Genomic DNA, 20,992 nt, shown 5'->3' with positions numbered 1-20,992 from the left:
CACTCCAGGCTCTTCAAAGAAAAGAAAGCATCCCCATATATGTAAATGACACTACCCTTCAAATTCTAAACTCCACAGGCTGAAGAAACTACATCAGTTCTGGTTTCATATACCTAAAAAGGTTTATCATACCCAAAATTCTAAAAACTGATCTCAATCACTGCCAAAAATGCAAATAAGAGTGACTTTATGTAATATTTCCCCTTTTTAAAAAAATTCAGGCCATGCTGCATATTGAAAAGAGATTGACTCTATGAGACAAGAGAGAGAGGGCAGGACAAAACCTTTAGAAAAATGACATAGTTCTTGAGGACACCACAAAAACTGATTAGAACTTACAAGGCCCAAGATGGCAGAAGAATCAGTTTCCAGCAGACCTTGAGCCTCATTATTTATTCCTTGTAAAATATTAGCATGATAAATGACACACCCATGGGTGTCATGACAGTTCCTAGGCTGACCATAAAAGGCCAAAAAGTGGGTGATGACCAAATTTCTGGAAATCCTTTCCCCTTCCCCAAAATAGTTGGAATAACCCTCCCACTCATTAGCCTATAAAATTATCCAGCTCATAAAAACTATCCACCCCCACAAACTGAGGCCTCCCCTTCTGAAATGGCCCACACTCTGTCTATGGAATGTGTATTATGCTCAGTAAACCTGCTTCACTTTACTATGGCTCACTCTTGAATCCTTTCCTGCATGAAGCCAAGGACTCTCACTTGGCACCCTATCCCAGGAACTTGCCAGAGACCTGGGACATGATTATCTTCTCATTCCCTATTTTCCAACCACCTCTTTACCATGGATGTTAATACATCTACTTCTTACCTTTTGCTTTGCAGCTCACTGAATTTCTTTTGCACCAAGTCAAAAGAAACCTGAGCCTCATTAAGTCCTGAGACAAGTGGTATGGTTTCAGCTGGAAGATTGTAGGTTCTAGTTCCATCTGAAGTGTGACTAGGTTTGAGTCCCATTTGAGGTGCAATTTCATCCACGTTTCCAAACTATATTTTAATCTATTTCCTCATAAATAATCTACCATGCACCCAGGTCTATAACTGCAACTCATCTGTCTGTAGTTCTTGCCATTTCCCGAACATATGCTGTGGTCACCAGCTTTGTCTAGCTTTGTCTTATGTTTTCCTTTGTGTTACTATTTTTCTGCTGCTGCTGTCTTACATTTTCATAACACTTAAAATTTTCTAATTCTTCCACATTTTATTTGATCCTTACAAGAGTCTCATTAAGATAGGATAAAATCAGAGATCAGAGACATTAAATAAATTTCTCAGAATTCCAGTGTTGGCAAGACACAGGGTCACTTTCAAACATAAGTTCATTGTGTTTAAATTCCAATCCAATGAATTGGAAGAGAGTGACTAGTTTTCCGAGAAATATTCCCAAAGCCTTCCATGGGGATGAATCTCCTTTGACTTTATCAATGTATAAGGGTATGTGAAGGAAATTAACTTTGTTACATTTAAGGGCTATTGAGGTAACTTAAATGTACAATTTTAAAACAAAGAATAATGACTTACAGTGTTGGAAATAAAGATAATGAGTACCCTCATAGCATGTAAGTAAGTTAGAAATAGAGTGATAGGAAGGTATCACAAAAGAGCTGCAGGATCTTTGGTAATAGTTTCTTGACCTAGGTGCATATTACACTTATGTTTTCAATTTGTAAAATTTCTTAGAGCTGAACAATTAGAATTTACTTTTTCATATGTATACTCTACATCACTTTTAAAAAGACAGTGCATAGCACAGTTTGTTGTATTTTTTAGATTCCACATACCAGTGGTATCACACAGTATTCATTTTTCTCTGACTTATTTCACTTAGCATAATGTCCTCTAAATTTATCCATGTTGCTTCAAATGGCAAAATTTCATTCTTTTTATGGCTGAGTAGTATTCCATTTCGACATATCATCTCAATCCAATCATTTGCTGATGGACACTTAGGTTGCTTTCATACCTTGGCCCTGGTAAATAACACTGCTATGAACACTAGGGGGCATGTATCTTTTCAAATAAGTCTTTTTTTTTTTTTTCTTTTTTTCCAAATAATACCCAGGAATGGAATTGCTGGGTCATATACTAATTCTATTTTTAATTTTTTGAGAAACCTCTGCACTGTATGCCACAGTGGCTTTTAGATTCTCAGCAACAGTGTATGAGGATAACCTTTTCTCCATATCCTGGCCAACATTTGTTATTTGTGTTCTTTTTTATCATAGCCATTCTGACAGGTGTGAGATGATATCCTATCACAGTTTTGATTTACATTTCCCTGATGATAAGCAATGTTAAGTAGCTTTTCATGTGATTGTTTGCCATATGCATTTCCTATTTGGAAAAATGTCTATTCAGTTCTTCTGCCTATTTTTTTACTTTTATTTTAAGTTTTTTGTTTTTTAGGGCAGCACTCATGGCATATGGAAGTTCCTAGGTCAGGGGTCAAATTGTAGCTACAGCAGCCAGCCTATGCCACAGCCACAGAAATGCAGGATTCAAGCTGTATCTGTGACCAACACCACAGCTCACGGTAACGCTGGATCCTTAACCCACTGAGCGAGGCCAGGGATCAAACCCGCAACCTCATGGTTCCTAATCAGATTTGTTTCCACTGCACCACAATGGGAACTCCCTCTTCTGCCTATCCTTTTTAATTGGGTTGTTTGTTTTTTGATGTTGAGTCATTGAGCTGTTTATATATGTTGGCTATATGATCCTTATTGAGCATTTCAATTGCAAATATTTTCTCCCATTCAGTAGGTTGTCTTTTCCATTTTGTTGATAGTTTCCTTTGCTGTGCAAAAGCTTTTACATATAATTAGGTCTGGTTTGTTTATTTTTGCTTTTAATTTTTTTACTTTAATAGAGGGATCCAAAAATATATTGCTGTGATTTATGTCAAAGAGTATTCTGCCTGTATTTTCCTGTTGGAGTTATACAGTATCCAGTCTAACTTTTAGTTCTTCAATATATTTTGAGTTTATTTTTGTATATGATTCTAGGAAATGTTCTAATTTCATTCTTTTACATGTAGCTGCCCCGTTTCCCCAGCATCACTTATTGAAGAGACTATCTTTGCTCCATTGTATATTCATGTCTCCTTTGTCATAGATTAATTGGTCTTAGGTGTATGGGTTTATTTCTGGGTTCTCTATCCTGTTCTGTTGATCTATGTGTCTGCTTTTATGTCGGTACCACACTGTTTGATTATCTAGCTTTGTAATATAGTCTGAAGGCAGGTGGCACAATTCCTCAATCTCTGTTCTTCTTTCTCAAAATTGTTTAGGCTATCTGAGGCCTTTTGTGACTCCATACAAATTAAAGACGACTCACAGATATAGAGAACAAACTAGTGGTTACTTGTGGTGGGGAAGGAGCAACATGGGGTAGGGAAGTGGAAGGTACAAACTACTGGGTGTAAGACAAGCTACAAGGATGTATTGTACAACACAGGGAAGATAACCAGTATTTTGTAATAACTGCAAATGAAGTAACTTGTAAACACTATAAAAATATTTTTATAAAAATAAAAAATAGCTTGGAGTTCCCCGTCATGGCTCAGTGGTTAATGAATCTGACTAAGAACCATGAGGTTGCAGGTTGGATCCCTGGCCTTGCTCAGTGGGTTAAGGATCCAGCATTGCCGTGAGCTGTGGTGTAGGTTGCAGATGCGGCTCATATCCCTCGTTGCTGTGGCCGTGGTGTAGGCCGGCGGCTACAGCTCCGATTAGACCCCTAGCCTGGGAACCTCCATATGCAGTGGGAGCAGCCCGAGAAATGGCAAAAAGACAAAAAAAAAAAAAAAAAAAAAAACCTCAAAAAAGTAACTTTGATCTTTATTATAAAGGGAATTAAAACCAAATAGTAAATTATTTTACTTCATGAATTCACAGAAATGAAAAGCTAAAATCTACCCACAAAATTAAATTAAAAAAAATAAAAAGACATAGTGCATTTTAAGCTTATAACAGAGATAATGTTGTCATTATCTTTGTTAAAATCCCTGTTGTATAGGAATGGATATTTTACTTCACAGATAAGGAAGTATAACACCTTAATATTTTGAGGTGTTAAGTAAATTTACCTAGCTAGTGACTGATAGCACTAATATACAATCTAGGTAGTATCCTTAGTCACTTCTATTTTACTATAAACTGTCAGTGTGAGCATTGTCCATGGACTTGCCTCAGATGAGTGTTCTCTAGATATATAGTTGGTTCCTTCACTAACTCTTAAGCCCCTGAAGCAGAATCTTTTAGTCATTTTTCCACCCTGTACCATGAGCTTACATGTTTCGTATACAACACTGTTTTCAGAAAACACTTGGGAGCCCATGGAGGCATGCACACACACACATAAACAACACACATACTTTTAAAAACAATATAGGGGAGTTCTTGCTTTGGCACAGTGAGTTAAGAGTATGGCATTTTCTTTGCAGCGGATCTGGTTGCTGCTAAGGTGGGGGTGTGATCCTCAGCCCAGTTCACTGGGTTAAGGATCCAGCATTGTCACAGCTGTAGCTTAGGTAGCAACTGCAGCTTGGATTCGGTCATTGGCCCAGGAATTTCCATATGCTGCAGGTGCAGCTGAAAAACAAAAAAAATAATGAAAACAATATAAATATGCAAGTGAGACAGTATAGATGTCTTGAATTGAGAGCATGCATGATACCATATCATTAATGCATTTTTGTATTATCAAGCAGACAGGTACTTTCTTTAATTAATATTTGAAAATAAACTTCTTAGCAGCTGACTGAAAATCCCTGAAAAATATTTAACTCAATCATACATTTTCCTGAATTCAAATGTCTGTCCATGAGATATTTTAATAGAATGCTATTTTCACTATGCAGCTGGAAAGAAGTACATTATTCCCTGAACTTCCAGCTTTTGAAAGAAGGCAAAAAAAAAAGTGAATAAATTATTCTCCTGTGTATTAGATTCCTTTAAGAAGCAGAGAAATTTACAGCCTTTGGAAATCTTTGCAAAAATCTGTGTTTTTATTTCATAAAATAAATAGGTTAAAAATATTTTATGTTCTTGTTTCAAACAGTACAAGATTCATATGGATTCCTTTCTGATTTTCCATGTAGTAGTTTAATTGAGTCTAGTTGTTGGGAAATGTTCTTCTTTTTAAATTTGAAATATCTTACTCTAGGGGAGTTCCCATCTTGGCACAGCAGAAACAAACCCAACTAGCAACCATGAGGTTGTGGGTTTGATCCCTGGCCTTGCTCAGTGGGTTAAGGATCCAGCGTTGCCAGGAACTGTGGTGTAGGTGGCAGACACAGCTCAGATTTGTGTTGCTGTGGTTCTGGCATAGGCCAGCAGCTATATCTCCAATTGGACCCCTAGACTGGGAGCCTCCCTATGCTGCGGATGCGGCCCTATTTCAGGTGACATTTAAAGTGGTCAAAGGAACATAAGATTCCCCCACCTCTTTTGTAGTGCTCACATGTATTAGGAGCCCTTATGAATTTCCCAACAGCCTAGAGTGAAGTTTGAATATTTTAATTTAAATAGAAAAAAGTGGGGGAGTTCCAGTTATGGCTCAGTGGGTTAAGAACCCTACTATTATCCATGAGGATGCAGGTTTGACCCCAAGACTTGCTCAGTGGATTGAGGATCTGGCATTGCTGCAAGGTGCAGCATAGGTGGCAGATGTGGCTCAGATCCCACATTGCTGTGACTGTGGCATGGGTTGGCAGCTGAAGCTCCAATTGCCAGGAACTTCCATATGCCTCAGGTGCAGTGAAAGAAAGAAAAGGAAGGAAAGAAGGAAGGAAGGAAGGAAGGAAGGAAGGAAGGAAGGAAGGAAGGAAAGAAGGAAGGAAGGAAAGAAAGAAAGAAAAGAAAGAAAGAAAAGAAAGAGATAGAGAGAAAGAAAGAGAAAGAAAAGGAAAAAGAAAGAAAGAAAAAAGTAGCCCTAAACACATAGAGAACTTGGGAACCCTTGATGTTATGGGAATGAAGCTTGGGATTTGGAAGTTGGCAAATCAGTATTTTTTTAATTTTATTTTTATTAGAGTATAGTTTATTTACAGTGTCATGGCAATTTCTGCTGTACAACATAGTGACCCAGTCATAGATATATACATATATTATTTTCCTCATATTATCCTCCATCATGTTCTATCCCAAGAGATTGGATATAGTTCTCTGTTGCTGTACAGTAAGACCTCATTGCTTATCCATTCTAACTGTAATAGTTTGCCTCTACTAACCCTAAACTCCCTGTCCATCCCACTCCCCCCACAGCCAGGCAACCACATGTCTGTTCTCTATGGGTGTGAATCTGTTTCTGTTTTATACATAGGATCATTTGTGCCATAGTTTAGATTCCACATATAAGTGATATCATATAGTAATTGTCTTTTTCTATCTGACTTACTTCACTTAGTATGAGAATCTCTAGTTGCCTGGCAGATCAGTATCATATTCCCAGCTCTGATAGTTACTGCCCATGAGATGTGTGACAAGTCACTTGAATCTGACTTAAAGTGATCTCATAGCAAGAACTATTTCCATCATTTAGGATTCAGGATTAATATTCCTACCATTCAGTAAAAATAATAATATTTAGAATATATGAAATACTTAAAGTGTCCCAGATACTATTTTAAAGCTTTTAAATGCACTATATTCACAAGAACCTAGGTACATAGATAGTACTTTTTTATCCATTGTATAAATGGGAAAAATAATTTACAGAGTGGCCAGAAAACAAGATCACCTAGATAGCAATGGGATGAACTTGTATTAAAACTCATTAGCCAGGTTTAAGAACTCATGTGCTTAAGTGTTTTGCTCTACTGCCACTAATATATTAACAATAGATAATTTTAAAATAGTAGATGCTAAATAAATAATGGCTAGTTTTATTATATGCCAGACATCATCTTTTATTACATGCCAGACTCATAAAAGTGACTGGCACATAATCAGCCCCCTCATATTTAATGTACAAAAAATTATTAATGCATTTCAATTATATTTTAATTTTAATAGCCTCAGAAGAATTTTAATAAAAATATTAGTGGCTTATAATTAAAATATAAAGTCTGTATAATAAAACAAGCATTTTGTAATATTTTAGGGATTTGGGCTACTTTATACCTTAAAGCGAATTTGAATGTTTTTGTTGCTATATCATGATGAACTTTAATGCACTTTCGCCTATCTTAATACATCGTGCAAAGGTCAATATCGACCATCTTTCATGCAAACAATAATAAATTTTCCCTGAGGGTTTCAAAATGAAAGAATTCTACTTATGTGTGCAAAGTACTCTTTTATGGTATATATGCACAAATTGCATATATACATCATAGATGTACAAAAATGGCCATGTTCTCTATAGCAAAAATTAGTGGTTTTGGTAAATTTTACTTCTTTCTCTAGTACCCCAAGGGATTATTTTGCTGAAAGTGCAATTTGTTTGAAGAAAATATTTAACTTTTGTAGTTTCCTTTTGTTACTGAAATAGCAGTGTTAGTCTGGAATTAGAGATAAACACTAGGTTTATCCTACATAGACCACAACAGTAAAAACCAAGGAATGTTATTTCTTCTGTCTTATTTTTATTTTAATTGTGTATATGTTTTTATAAGTGCCTGCACCAGTAAAAGCTAAGTCTGTAAATTCATCAATTATCAACTCTTTAGTAAAAATACAGAAAATGTTAGTGTTACTACTTTTCCCCTTAATTTAAAAAAATGTGAGTAAATTTTAAAACTCCATAGTGACAGTAAATGACTAGATATCCCGTAATGTTTAGAAAGGTATTTTTTCTCATAGATGAAGTGATACATATTTCTGAAACATGCTGGTCTGAACCACTCCAGTGGGTTATATTATCCTCTAGGGGAACACCCCAGTCCCAGCTCCCTTTGAAGACTATTAGCCTCTGCTGACTGATACATCTTAATCAATTGCCCATCTGTGGGCACTACCCAAAAAACAAGTCCAGCTCCACAGACTTATCTTTATCTCATGAAAATCACTGGGAGTGTTTATGAACAACAATTTATTACCTTCCTGGGGGTTCATATAATTAACATTGTCTGTCTCACTGATTTGCTGTTGAGTGAGATTTAGAAGAATGATATTGCTATAAAATGACATAGTCACAGATCTCATTAGTGTCCTTATGGGGAACCATTTGTCTTTCTATAGTATCCTCCTATGGCCTCTTATCTGTAGCTCATCTGATTTTTAGTTCCTGAAAATAGGCCTAATCCCTACAGATCCTAATCATACTAATTATAGTTATTACCACTTGTTGCATCCCTTTTAGGTGGCAGCCCATGTTGTAAAAGAATTGCAATGATAGTTCACTCTGCTTTCGGCAAAGCTACCTGTAGATATGTGGACTCTAGAGTGGATGAAACTGATTTTAAAGACATTTAAATGAATTGCTCATGGTCAAATAAATAGTAAGTGACTGCAGAGATTTAAACTCAGGACTATCTGTAGAACCATAAGCTCTGACTTTTTCTTTTGCTTATTGTACTAGGCCTAAATGTCTAAGATGTACCTGGAAAGAATCAAGCAGATAGCAACACTTTCCTACTTCCCAAATCTAGCAATATGTTCTAACTAGATGAGATAGTCATTTAATAAAATACTTCAGAAATAACATTTGTTTTCCTTTACCCTGCATCTTCTAGTAATTGTTCCCACCTTGCCAACCAAATATTTAGATGTGCTTTAGGGTTTAGGAAACCCTATTTGAAAATTCATAATAGAAAACACCACAAAACCCCATCTAATTTTGTAATCATATATACAATTTTGAAATCTTGTCATATACTATCTCTAAGTAGGAGTCATTTATTCAAAAGTAATATCCTAAATTCTTATCACTGGCATGGTATTGTCCTGAGACCTTTGGGATATAGTAAGAAAATATACAAATTATAGCTGGAATTAATATTCCTAGTATACATGAAGCATATGGAAGTTCCAAGCTAGGGGTTGAGTTGAAGCTGCTGGCCTATACCACAGCCATAGCAACATGGAATCAAAATTCATCTGTGACCTATACCACTACTCACAGCAATGCCAGTTTCTCAACCCACTGAGGGAGGCCAGAGATCGAACCTGCATCCTCAAGGATACTAGTCAGATTTTTTGCCACTGTGCCACAAAGGGGACTCCCCACCATCTTGTCTTAAAGAAAAATTTGGCTGTCTCCCTATGATAATGCCTCCCCTGTAATTTTCTTGAACGAAGTCTTGTTTTGTTTTGCTTTTAATTTTTCTCAAATTATTTCTTAAGGCCAGGGGTTCAGCTACACCAAGAAAAATTGATCTTATTCCCAGTGCTTCTCCAAGACCATTGACCCCACCCCTTCACTCTACCCTTGCTTTCCTGTCATCCAACAAACTCCTAGTGTTCTCTTTCAAGCAATCAATCCCCTGCCATGCTCATCACCTACCTGAAATATTAGTGTTGAGCATTGATCTTCCAATCTCTAATTCTTGTTTCTCATCTCTTTAACTTAAGTAACTCCATGTCTATAAGCATTTATCCTAATTGCCCTTGAGTTCTGGAATATTTTCTTCAATTATCCCAGTGATGATTTTCTCTTCTTCTTTGATTCAGATACTAAACTTCTTGATGAATTCTCTAAATCTTTAATTTTATATATTATCTGAATCCTTTTCCTTTAATTCATGGAAGAGTTATGGAAGATTTTAACTATTTTTTGTTCACTACTATTCATGATTTTTTCATTTCATTCCATGTTTTTAATTTCCGAAAGCTTTGTTAATTAACTTTCCTGTGACTTTCATAGATGCAACATCTTTTCCTATTTCTCCAAAGATATTAGTGATATTACTTTGTGTTATTTTAAACTTTACATGAACTGTGTCTTGTTTATCTTACTTTTACCTTGTGCTTTTCTAGGGCTTTTCTCAGCTCTTTGTGACACTCAGTTATCTACTTATATGTATGAGTGTGTTAATTGAAAGCCAATGGGAAATTGTCAATGTGTAGGATGAATGGAACTTCTTCACTTTAGGCTCCACTGTAGAGCATATAGTTGATCAGTGTTTGGGAAATTCCTGATGTTCTCTTTTTTTTTTTTTTTTTTTTTTTTTGAAAAACCAATGGATAAAATAAACATTTATTTATAAATATAAATGATGCCATATGACAAATTCCTTGGCAATGCATACAACTTCATTTGCCCAAATATTCAAAGTGGGAGAAGGCACTGGAGAAAGTGGGCATTATTAATAAATTGTTAAACTGTCAGCCTGCATTTTTGCTATTGTGTTTTATTTTCTTCCCCTCATATTTTTGGGTAGGGCCCTTCCGAGTAAAATTTTTTTCAGAATACTTATTACTATTATTCATAACTTTTATCCAGGCAGCACCTCAAACATATAAACACAATACAAGGCCATGTTGATAAAAAATATAAAGCTACCTTCTCAAACCTTTTCTTTAGGAACCAAGAAAAATAACTGCATCATTAATTTATTTTTCGTGTGTGTGTGTCTTTTTTTAGGGCCATACCCATGGTATATGGAAGTTCCCAGGCTAGGGGTCAAATCAGAGCTACAGCGGCCGGCCTACACCACAGCCACAGCAGCACAGAATCTGAGTGGCATCTGCGACCTACGCCGCAGTTCACAGCAACGCCAGATCCTTAACCCACTGAGCAAGGCCAGGGATGGAACCCTCGTTCTCATGAATACTAGTTGGATTTGTTACTGCTGAGCTACAACAGGAACTCCTGCATCGTTAATTTCTGACTCAGTTATTTTAACTTTATTTTTTTTCTTTGAAAGATAAAAGTTAGTACATAGTACACAGGCCTCTTTTTTGCCACTCAGCAAAATTTATTTTTTTTTATTTTATTTTTTTTTTTTGCCTTTTCTTGGGCTGCTCCTGCGGCATATGTAGGTTCCCAGGCCAGGGGTCTAATTGGAGCTGTAGCCACAGGCCTACACCAGAGCCATAGCAACGTGGGATCCAGGCCGCGTCTGCGACCCACACCACAGCTCACAGCAACACCAGATCCTTAACTCACTGAGCAAGGCCAGGGATTGAACCCGCAACCTCATGGTTCCTAGTCAGATTCATTAATCACTGCACCATGATGGGGACTCCTCAGCAAACTTTTTTGTGAGAGGCAGACAGCAAATATTTTCAGCTTTAGGTGTGGCTGGATTGGACTCTTTGTTGACCTCTGCACCATCAAATTGTATTTCTTGCAATCCAAAGACTAAAATTTTATAAAGCAACATTTGGCTTCTGCTAACACAGTACCTTCATGACAGGTATGTATGAAAACGTGAGAATTAGGGGCTAATACCAATTCTTAATTTTTACAGGATCCTAAGAGATTCCTTGACAGTCTGATGAAAGACACAGATCTTCTCCTTGCAAAAAAAAAAAAAAAAGGAAAATCTCCTACAAATAAGCATAGCATTTCTAGAAGAAAACAGACATGCCAAACACCTATGTAGGCATTTGTCATCACCTCCAAAGAGCCAACTTTAAACCCAAGTCTTATTCTTGAGACCCAGCTTCACAGCCTTTTACCTCTCCCAGTACACCTGTTCTTCAATTTAGAGACCTCAAATGTGTCTGTCTTGGGCTATCAACAGACATTGACTCCCTTTTATTTATTTACTTTTTTCGTCTTTTGTCTTTTTAAGGCCACACCTGCATCATATGGAGGTTCCCAGGCGAAGGGTCCAATCAGAGCTGATGTTCTTACCTGTAGGTCTTTCTTTGCAGCTGTTTAGATTTCTGAGAGATGATCTTGGGAAACCACACAGCTAGATGCCAATGTTCTTAGAGTTAAGTGACAGAAAAGGGCTAGAGATTGCTGGACTTCAGTATCTACATATTCAGTTACTCCTTTATTTTCACGAAGGTTTCCAACTCTCAATTATATCAGATTTTTCTTAGTTCAGAGACCCTTTTCTTTAACTTCACCACAGAATAAATACTCAGGGTTTTTGTTTTTTTTTGTTTTGTTTTGCTAATAACAGCTTTAGTGAGATAAAATTCAAATACTTTTATATTACCCACCCATAGCATACACGCCAATATTTTTCACCATGTTAACAGAATTGTGCATTCAATACCACCATCTAAATTTAGAATATATTTGTTTCCCTCCAAGGAAACCCCATACTCTTTAGCATTTAATTCCCATTGCCCCACTCCGTCCCTCAGCCCTTAGAAATATTAATACTAGTAGATTTTTCTATTCAGCACATTTTATATCAATGGAATCATACAATATGTGGTATTTTGTGACTGATTTCTTTCACCTAGCATAATGCTTTTAAGGTTCATCCCTGCTGTAGCATAGAAGTACTTTATTCTATTTTATTGTCATGTAATATTCTAATGCCTATAGATATAACATTCTGTATATTCATTTATGCGGAATGGGTAAAAGGCAGTTCCCTGGCACTGAGAAGTTAAAGAGACTGTATGATATCTAATCATTCCTTAGTTAGACTTCCAGACAGTAGTCCCAATTCCAAAAATACATAGTACTACCATTTCCTGAAACTTCCTAACGATTGTTTCTAAAGACTCTGTGGAATGAACTGGGTCACTTTTTAGCTTTCACTTTGTCCTTTAAGATACAGATTCTTTACTCCTTGAAATTCTAAGATCACTTTTTTAGCTGAACTTTAGCTTCCATAATATTATTGTTGTTTCCTTCTATCTCTGTTATTTTGACCTTATTGATTTATGTCTTTTAAAAATCCTTTTGGCATCCTTTTAGTGGTTTGGGGGGTAAAATGATTTAAGTGCCCTTTTTCTACATACAATATTTACTCAGAAATCTAGGCCAGGTACATTTTACTACACAGTGTTCTAATCTATATATGTAGTCCCTATTTTAAAAAATGGGTATGCACATACACCTACAAAATAGTATAAACCATTCTTTGTATGAATCTCTACAAGTTACTGCTTGTATCTCTCTGATATCACCAAATAACTTTCTCAGTGCCAAAAGTATCCTATGCTATATAAATGATTTTATCACTCATACAAAAATTAAAATGACCCTCAGTAGAAGTGGCTATCTATTCACCTGCCATCATCTGAAACTGTGCACTCTTCAAGATATTGCATATTTGTTAATTATCAAATATACATTCTGTCATTAAGTTGAAAATAGTGAATGGAAAACATCACAATTCTCAGTATCTCGAATTTGGTAACTAATTTCATGAGGTTAATATGAGAGAAAGATATAGTATGTTTTTCCCTTTCTGCATGTTTTTAATTATACTTGATTTACAATGTTGTACAAATTTCTGCTGTACAGAAAAGTGACCCAGACATAGATACATATACATTCCCTATCTTCCATCATGTTCTATCCCAAGAGACTGGATACAATTTCCTGTGCTCACTGCATATCCATTCTAAATGTAATAGTTTGCATCTACTAACCCCAAACTCCCAGTCCATCCCACTGCCTCCCCCCTCCTTATCTCTTTAGTAAGATGCCTGGAGATCAGAACACCACAAATCCACTTTATTTATAGTAATATCCTTTTGTAAATACATAACTTAAGCTCTAAGTTTCAATTTCATCCTCCATAGAATTAGTATTGATTTATAAATAACCTCATTGCATAGCTTCCATAAAAGGTAAATGATATTGACTTTCACTCCGGTTATGAAGGAAGGCTAATCACTAGGCAAATATTACCTAGCATAGTGCTGGATACATAAAAATAAGTATACACACTAAAGTAACTCTTCCATTGTGTACTACCATGGAGAAGGACATTGGTAATGGTGCTGGAACATGTCAGGACTTTGTTTATGGTTGATTTTTGGCTATGTCTTAGTCCTCTATTCCTTCATTTCTGGTCTTTAAAATTGAGGTGATATTATTATCTACTCTACAAGAATTTTTAGAATTTTAAATAAATATAGTTATGTAAAGTTCTTACAACAATCCCTAACACAATAAATATTCAATGCTAATATTAGGAATAATTGAACATATGATAATTGTCATAATTATTCTTTAAGGAAACCTTAAGATAAAAGGCATCCATATTTAAACACCATAGAAATTGTTGTTTTATGGGCCTTAAGAGTAACTCTAGTTTAAAGTATCAAATTATATCATTTACCAGTTGTATGATGAGGACCAAGTTGTATGACTAGGACCAGTCTTTGAACTAAAATACACCATTGGGTCATTAACCTATTCATTCAGCAATCATTTGATAATGATATTGATTGAAGATAGAAGCACTGAATGAACTAGACAAGTAATGGCAAACAAGCAAACTATTACTTGGGTCATGTATTGTTCAGAAGATTAAATAGTTAAGGAGTTCCTATTGTGGCTCAGTGGTAACAAACCCGACTAGTATCCATGAGGATGTAGGTTCAATCCCTGGCCTCACTCAGTAAATTGATGGCATTGCCATGAGCTGTGGTGTAGGTCATAGACACAGCTCAGATCCTGCTTTGCTCTGGCCATGGCATAGGCCTGCAGCTGCAGTGCCAATTCAACCCCTAACCTGGGAACTTCCATATGCCACACCTGTTGCCCTAAAAAGTAAAAAAAAAAAAAAAAAAAAAAAAAAAAATTGAATAGTTTAATTTATGAAAAAAAGAAATTGATCAAGCATCATTTCCCATTTCTCTTTTTCCAATATTTTTATCACAGCAGGGCCTCATAGCTTATACTTTCTCATATTACAAAAAATAATATTGACTCAAAAAGATAAAAAAGAAATAATCTAGTGAATCTCCTTGTTTTTTTAAAAGCTAACATAAATAAATGAGAATTTCAGTAACAAGATTTTTTAAAAGCTGCAGCTAGATAGTAACACTGACAGCAAGAACAATAAAGATTCAGATTTTAAGTTGCTAAACATTTTCAAAAGTGTATCAATATTATCATTTTTCTAGAGAATGTTTACTAAGGTGGCATACTACCTGTCTCAATAGAACTGGGGTTGGTAAATTATTTCTCTAAAGGGCCAGATAGTAAATGCAGATATTAAATATTTTAAGATTTGTAGAGCACATAAAGTCTTATTCCTTTTTTTTTTTTTCCAACTCTTTAAGCATGTTAAAACCCATTCTTAGCTCACAGGTCACATAAGAGTCAGCCATATGCTAGATTTGGCCTGAAGTCAATATTTATTAACTTTTATAATAAAATATTCTTGAACCCTTGTCAGTTTACAGTTAAAACAACTTATAAGGAGCTTTCCACTACAGAGTATTTTTTGGTGTTTTTGTTTTGGTTTTGGTTTTGGTCTTTTAAGGGCTGCACCTGCAGCATATGGTGGTTTCCAGGCTAGGGGTCGAGTCAGAGCTGTAGCTGCCGGGCTACACCACAGTCACAGCAACATGGGATCTGAGCGGCATCTGTGACCTACACCACAGCTCAAGGCAATGCCGGATGCTTAACCCACCGAGCGAGGCCAGTGATCAAACCCGCATCCTCATGGATACTAGTCGGGTTCATTAACCGCTGAGCCATGATGGGAACTCCCAACTTATAAGGAGCTTTCCAAATACCCAAGGCAACTCTTCATTTTTCAACAAGGATAGCTTGTTGAAAAGGAACTCAGAAAAAAAGAAACCTCAGGAAAAAAATGTGGATTGGAGAACTATTCTGGAGCCAGAATAGATAGTGAGCCTGTGAATGCTTTTATGTGGAAATTAGACCAACCTCCGGTTACATAAGTTGCTTCCTTCATGTCAAAGTAATTCACAAACCATGTTCCTCCTCACTCTTCTCCTTCATTTTCTCAGACTGTTTTCCCACTACAAGGTATCCACCATCTGCATTAACCTCTTTAAAATCTATTTTTTCTTTCCATATCCTGTCCAATCCCTTACTTCAACTTGCGGTCCTTTTAGTTCAAAATTGATGATTTTTTTTCTTACCTTTTATGTTATGGAAATCATCAACATAGAGCAATAACTTTTACTTTCTGCATCTTATCTTCCCACCAACCAAAACAGGCTGAGTGCACAAGTGTGGGTGTATATTCACCAACTGATGTGTAGCTCTACAGAAATCTGTGCACCAGCCCAGCCAGTGCGAGCTACAGACCACAATTTTTAAAGTGGTTACCAGATAGGGATTCTCAAACATTCCTGTAGATGCATCTATTGTCTAAAAAATCTTTTACTCAGAAATTTCTTCCTGAGCTTATTCAAAACCCTTCATGTACTTGAGATATATCTAATTCCAGTATCCCTACAACACCGTTGCCTTTCAATCACCTCTCTCTGGAGCAGCAATCATCCTATTCTAACTGATATCTCCCAACACTGATTTTCATCCCAGCTCAATTTTTCCTCCACACTGAAGTCAGAATACTTTGATAGATGTTAGCTCATGTCATTCCTCTGCTTAAAATCTTTTGGTGGATTGGGTCTGAAATCCATGTCATGATTTTTACGCATTTCCTGTGCTGAGCCCTTACATGCTAGTCAACATTATATGGAATTGCTATTGATGATCAGTTATAGGAGTGACCTTTCAGTCCCAGTGAACTCTGCTCTTTTTCATCTCAAGAACATTCCTTAAATCATTGTTTCCTCTGCTGCATTTCTTTTCAATTATTTGCCCCTTTAGCTTTTATTCATCATTCTAGTCTCCAATTAAATATTAGTTACCATGAAAGTTCTCCCAAATGGCTTCAATTCTAAGACATGTTCAAACATTTCTGAAATCTAGACTCAACTTCCAAAGAACATGTACACTCAAACTAGCAGTTTTTCTATTTTCCAAAACATTGGATGTTATCAAGTCAAGGGTAATCAGACCCTCTGATTTTAAAGGCATCTTACAACTGAGGAAATACTGTGTATCCTTAGAGAACTCTGCAGTTAATTACATTTATTGTCATTTTATTTTATCCCTGATTACTCAGGCAGTCCCATGAGTGCCAGACCTGTGCCCATCGCAGTCATCACTCTGTCTCCAGAGCTTAGCACATGGCTGAGCCTAACAGGTGGAGATTTAGTCAATAATCATTCTTATAGAATGTCCCTTTTGCTTCTCATTTTTCCACAGGCAAACATATATGATGCTGAAGGTAACACAACTTTATGGGGGTTCCAAGGATCTTGATGATTTAAGGAAATTTGTTTCAAAAACATAATTTCAAAACACAAGAATGTCTACCATTTTCCAATATCTTTAATAATCTCTGCTTCTACATTGGCACAAATGCTTAGATTATTTGCCTTTTTCAAATGTGCCCACAACAACTTGCTGTGAAACTCAATCAAACATTCCCAATAGAAATTAATTCCCAGAAAATATGTTGTGATTTTTATTCTCTTAATTCGATTACAAGTTTATGGCATTTGAGGTGGAGACATTTCACATTATTCACTTCACCAGATTCTGCCAAACATCACTGGGCCTTCTGCTTGGGCATCCACCCTGTTGCCATTACAAAGGCTATGATACCAGTAACTACCACAGAAACCCTAGGCCTATCTTGATTTTGGGTCTGCAGAGAACTAAGCTCACCTCTCCTAGGAGAACTGAAACTCTTAAGAGAATAAAGCAAAGAGCATGGATTTTGTAGTGAAACAGAGCTGAGTTTCACACCTAGGTCTACCATTTACTCACTATATAACTTTGGGCAGGTTGTCTAATATCTTCAAACATCAGTTTTTTTCAAATGTTGAATGATACGGTAAGACATTACTTAAGTTTGTTGTAAAGATTAATGAGCCAGCATATGGAGCCTGCTGAGTGTGGTGGTCATCACTGTATAGAATCACTTAGTAATTGTATAGCTATGAGTAGGGAATTATTTAAAGAACTATCTAAAAACACACAAAAAATCATTTCCAAATAGTAGGTATGGGAGGGAAAATTTTCCAGTCAGTAGAGAAGTTTACCCATACCTCATACACAACTCCCATCTCTATTCCCTATTTACCTTTGAATAGTGGCATTTACCTTCAACAACAGTGGAGGATTATATCAATGTGTCATGATATTCAACCATGTTTCAAAAATAAAAGTTTAAAGTAATGCAAGTCATTAGCTATTATGTTTAAATAATAGCTATTGGTTTTTGTATTATGTTTCAATAATAGCATTAGCTATTAATCCTCTTATGTTTAAAAAATTATAGGTTTCCTTAACAAATTAGCAAATGCAAGAAAATGAAATCAGCCTTACATTATAATTTTATTTCACAGCATGAGAGTTGTGCTGCAAATAGTCTTGTATAGGCATCTGGCCTCTAGTTTAAGAACTCTGCTGATAAGCTCTCTATGAAGAGAATCAAGCTTTCAAAGCCCAAAGGATAAGTTTGTTCTGATATGGATTAAGATATAATTTTCAAAATGATGGATAATAAAACTTACCTTAATTATAGAGGTTTTGCTTAATCATTTCAAGTGTTCTTAATATTTCAAGACCCCATAGAATTTAAAAGAGTGAGATTTGGTATTGAATTTAAAGTGAGTTCAATTACTGAAATTCACTTAGTGGAAATGTAGAGTCAGTCAGTCTTAGTCCTTCTTATGTGCCAACACATTTGCTAGGTGGCTTTAAATTAGTTTTAAACAGGGAAATCCCTTATGGCACAGTGAGTTAAAGATCTGGCATTGTCACTGCTGTAGCTTGAGTCACTGCTGTGGCATGGGTTTGATCCCTGGCCCAGGAAGTTCCACCTGCTTCAGGTGTGACCAAAAGAAAAAAAATTAGTTTGAAACCAAACAGTCATATACCTATTATTACAGTCCAGTGGGGTAAAACTTTGGAAGTCAGAGTTAAAAACACAGGAAGAGATAAAAACCATATTCAAAAAAGGTGAAAATAAACATAAATTATTACCTAAAAACTTTAAAATTCCTTATTTCAAAAGATGCCATAAAAACATGGAAAATAAACATAAGACTTGGAGTAATACAAAACAAAAAGAGATGCAGAAAATAAGTACTTAAAGGGTTATCCAATAATTATATTTTATATATTGATTTGTATCTGTATTTACCAATACATACCAAGAAAGTGTGGAAAGTTACTCACCAAACTGTTAGCATGGTTATCTCTTGGATAGAACTAAGTTAATGGGTAAGAAAGATATGAGTAACTTCCTCACTTCCCAATTTAATACTTATCAGTGATGTCTGAATTATTTACTCAAGCTTATATTACTTTATAATTTAAAAGACATATATTAATTAACTGCAGCAAGAAAATACAAGTGACTCCATAGTATTTACAACATCATCTAATTTATGGCATATTCCTTCAAACTAAAGTGTGAATCATGTGGAGTCATTAAATAATAAAACAGTAGCTAATCTTCCTTGAGAATTCTTTATTAATAAAAAAGAATATGTATGACAAGGTGGATTTATCCCAGGGATGCAATTTTTTTTCAGTACCCACAAAGCAATCATTGTGATACATCACATTAACAAGCTGAAAAATAAAAATATTATGCATTCTGCATCTCAATAGATGCAGAAAAAGCTTTCGACAAAATTCAACATCCATTTGTGATTTAAAAAAAAAAAACTGTCCAAAAAGTGGGAATAGAGGAAACATACCTCAACACAACAAAGGTCATATATGACAAACCCACAGCTCACATCATACTCAATGATAAAAGCTTTTCTTCTAAGATCAGGAATAAGACAAGGATGCCCAGTCTTGCCACTTTTATTGAATATAATATTGAAGTCCCAACCACAGCAGTAAGACAAGAAAAATAAATTAAATGAATCCAAATTGGAAAGGAAGAAGTAAAACCACCAGTTTGCAGAAGACATGGTACTATTCACAGAAAATCCTATTGATGCCACCATAAAAATACTGGAGCTCATCAAAGAATTTGGTAAAGTCACAGGATGCAAAATTAATATACAGAATACTGTTGTATTGCTAAACACTAACAACAAACTATCAGAAAGAGAGCTTAAGGAAACAATTCTATTTACCATTTTATCAAAAAAAAAAAAAAACTTCAGAATAAATCTAAATAAGGAGGTGAAAAGACCTGTATTCAGAAACCTGCCAGACATTGATGAAAGTAATTGAAATAAAATGGACAGAACTTCCTGTGTGGCTCTCAGTGTAACTACTTGGCATTGCTTCTACAGTGGCTGTGGAAAGACCCCTGGCTTGGGAACTTCCATATGCCACAGGTGAGGCCACTGGTTAAGACAACTTACAGAATAGGAGAAAGTAGTTTCAAGTGATGCAACTGGCAAGGACTTAATCTCTAGAATATACAAGCAACTCATACAACTCAACAGGAAAAAATCCAGCAACCCAATTGAAAAATGGGCAAAAGACCTGAATAGACATTTTTCCAAGGAAGATGTATAGATGGCCAGCAAGCACATGAAAAAATGCTCAACATCCCTGATTGTTGGAGAAATGCAAATCAAAACTACCACAAGATACCACCTCACATCAGTCAGAATAGCCATCATTAATTAGTTCACAAATAACACGTGCTGGAAGGGGTGTGGAGAAAAGGGAACCCTCCTGCACTGTTGGTGGAAATGTAAGCTGGTACAGCCGCTATGAAGAACAGTATGGAGGTACCTTAAAAAACTATACATAGAACAACCATATGACCCAACAACCCCACTCTTGGGCATATATCCAGATGAAATTTTCCTTAAAAAAGACATATACACCTGCATGTTCTTTGCAGCACTATCCACAATAGCCAAGACATGGAAACATCCCAAATGTCCATCGACAGATGATTGCATTAGGAAGGTATGGTATATATACACAATGGAATACTACTCAGCCATAAAAAAGAATGTACCAAAACAGACAGACAGACCAATGGAACAGAATTGAGAATCCAGAAATAAACCCTGACACCTATGGTCAATTAATCTTTGACAAGGGAGGCAAGAACATAAAATGGGAAAAAGAAAGTCTATTCAGCAAGCATTGCTGGGAAACCTGGACAGCTGCATGCA

This window comes from Sus scrofa, chromosome 4 (assembly GCF_054392235.1).
Source record: "Sus scrofa isolate SSC_HxYL_T2T_F1_AM1 chromosome 4, Sscrofa_HxYL_maternal_Yorkshire_Landrace_v2.0, whole genome shotgun sequence".
Taxonomy (NCBI): domain Eukaryota; kingdom Metazoa; phylum Chordata; class Mammalia; order Artiodactyla; family Suidae; genus Sus; species Sus scrofa.
Note: the sequence above shows the minus strand (reverse complement) of the source record.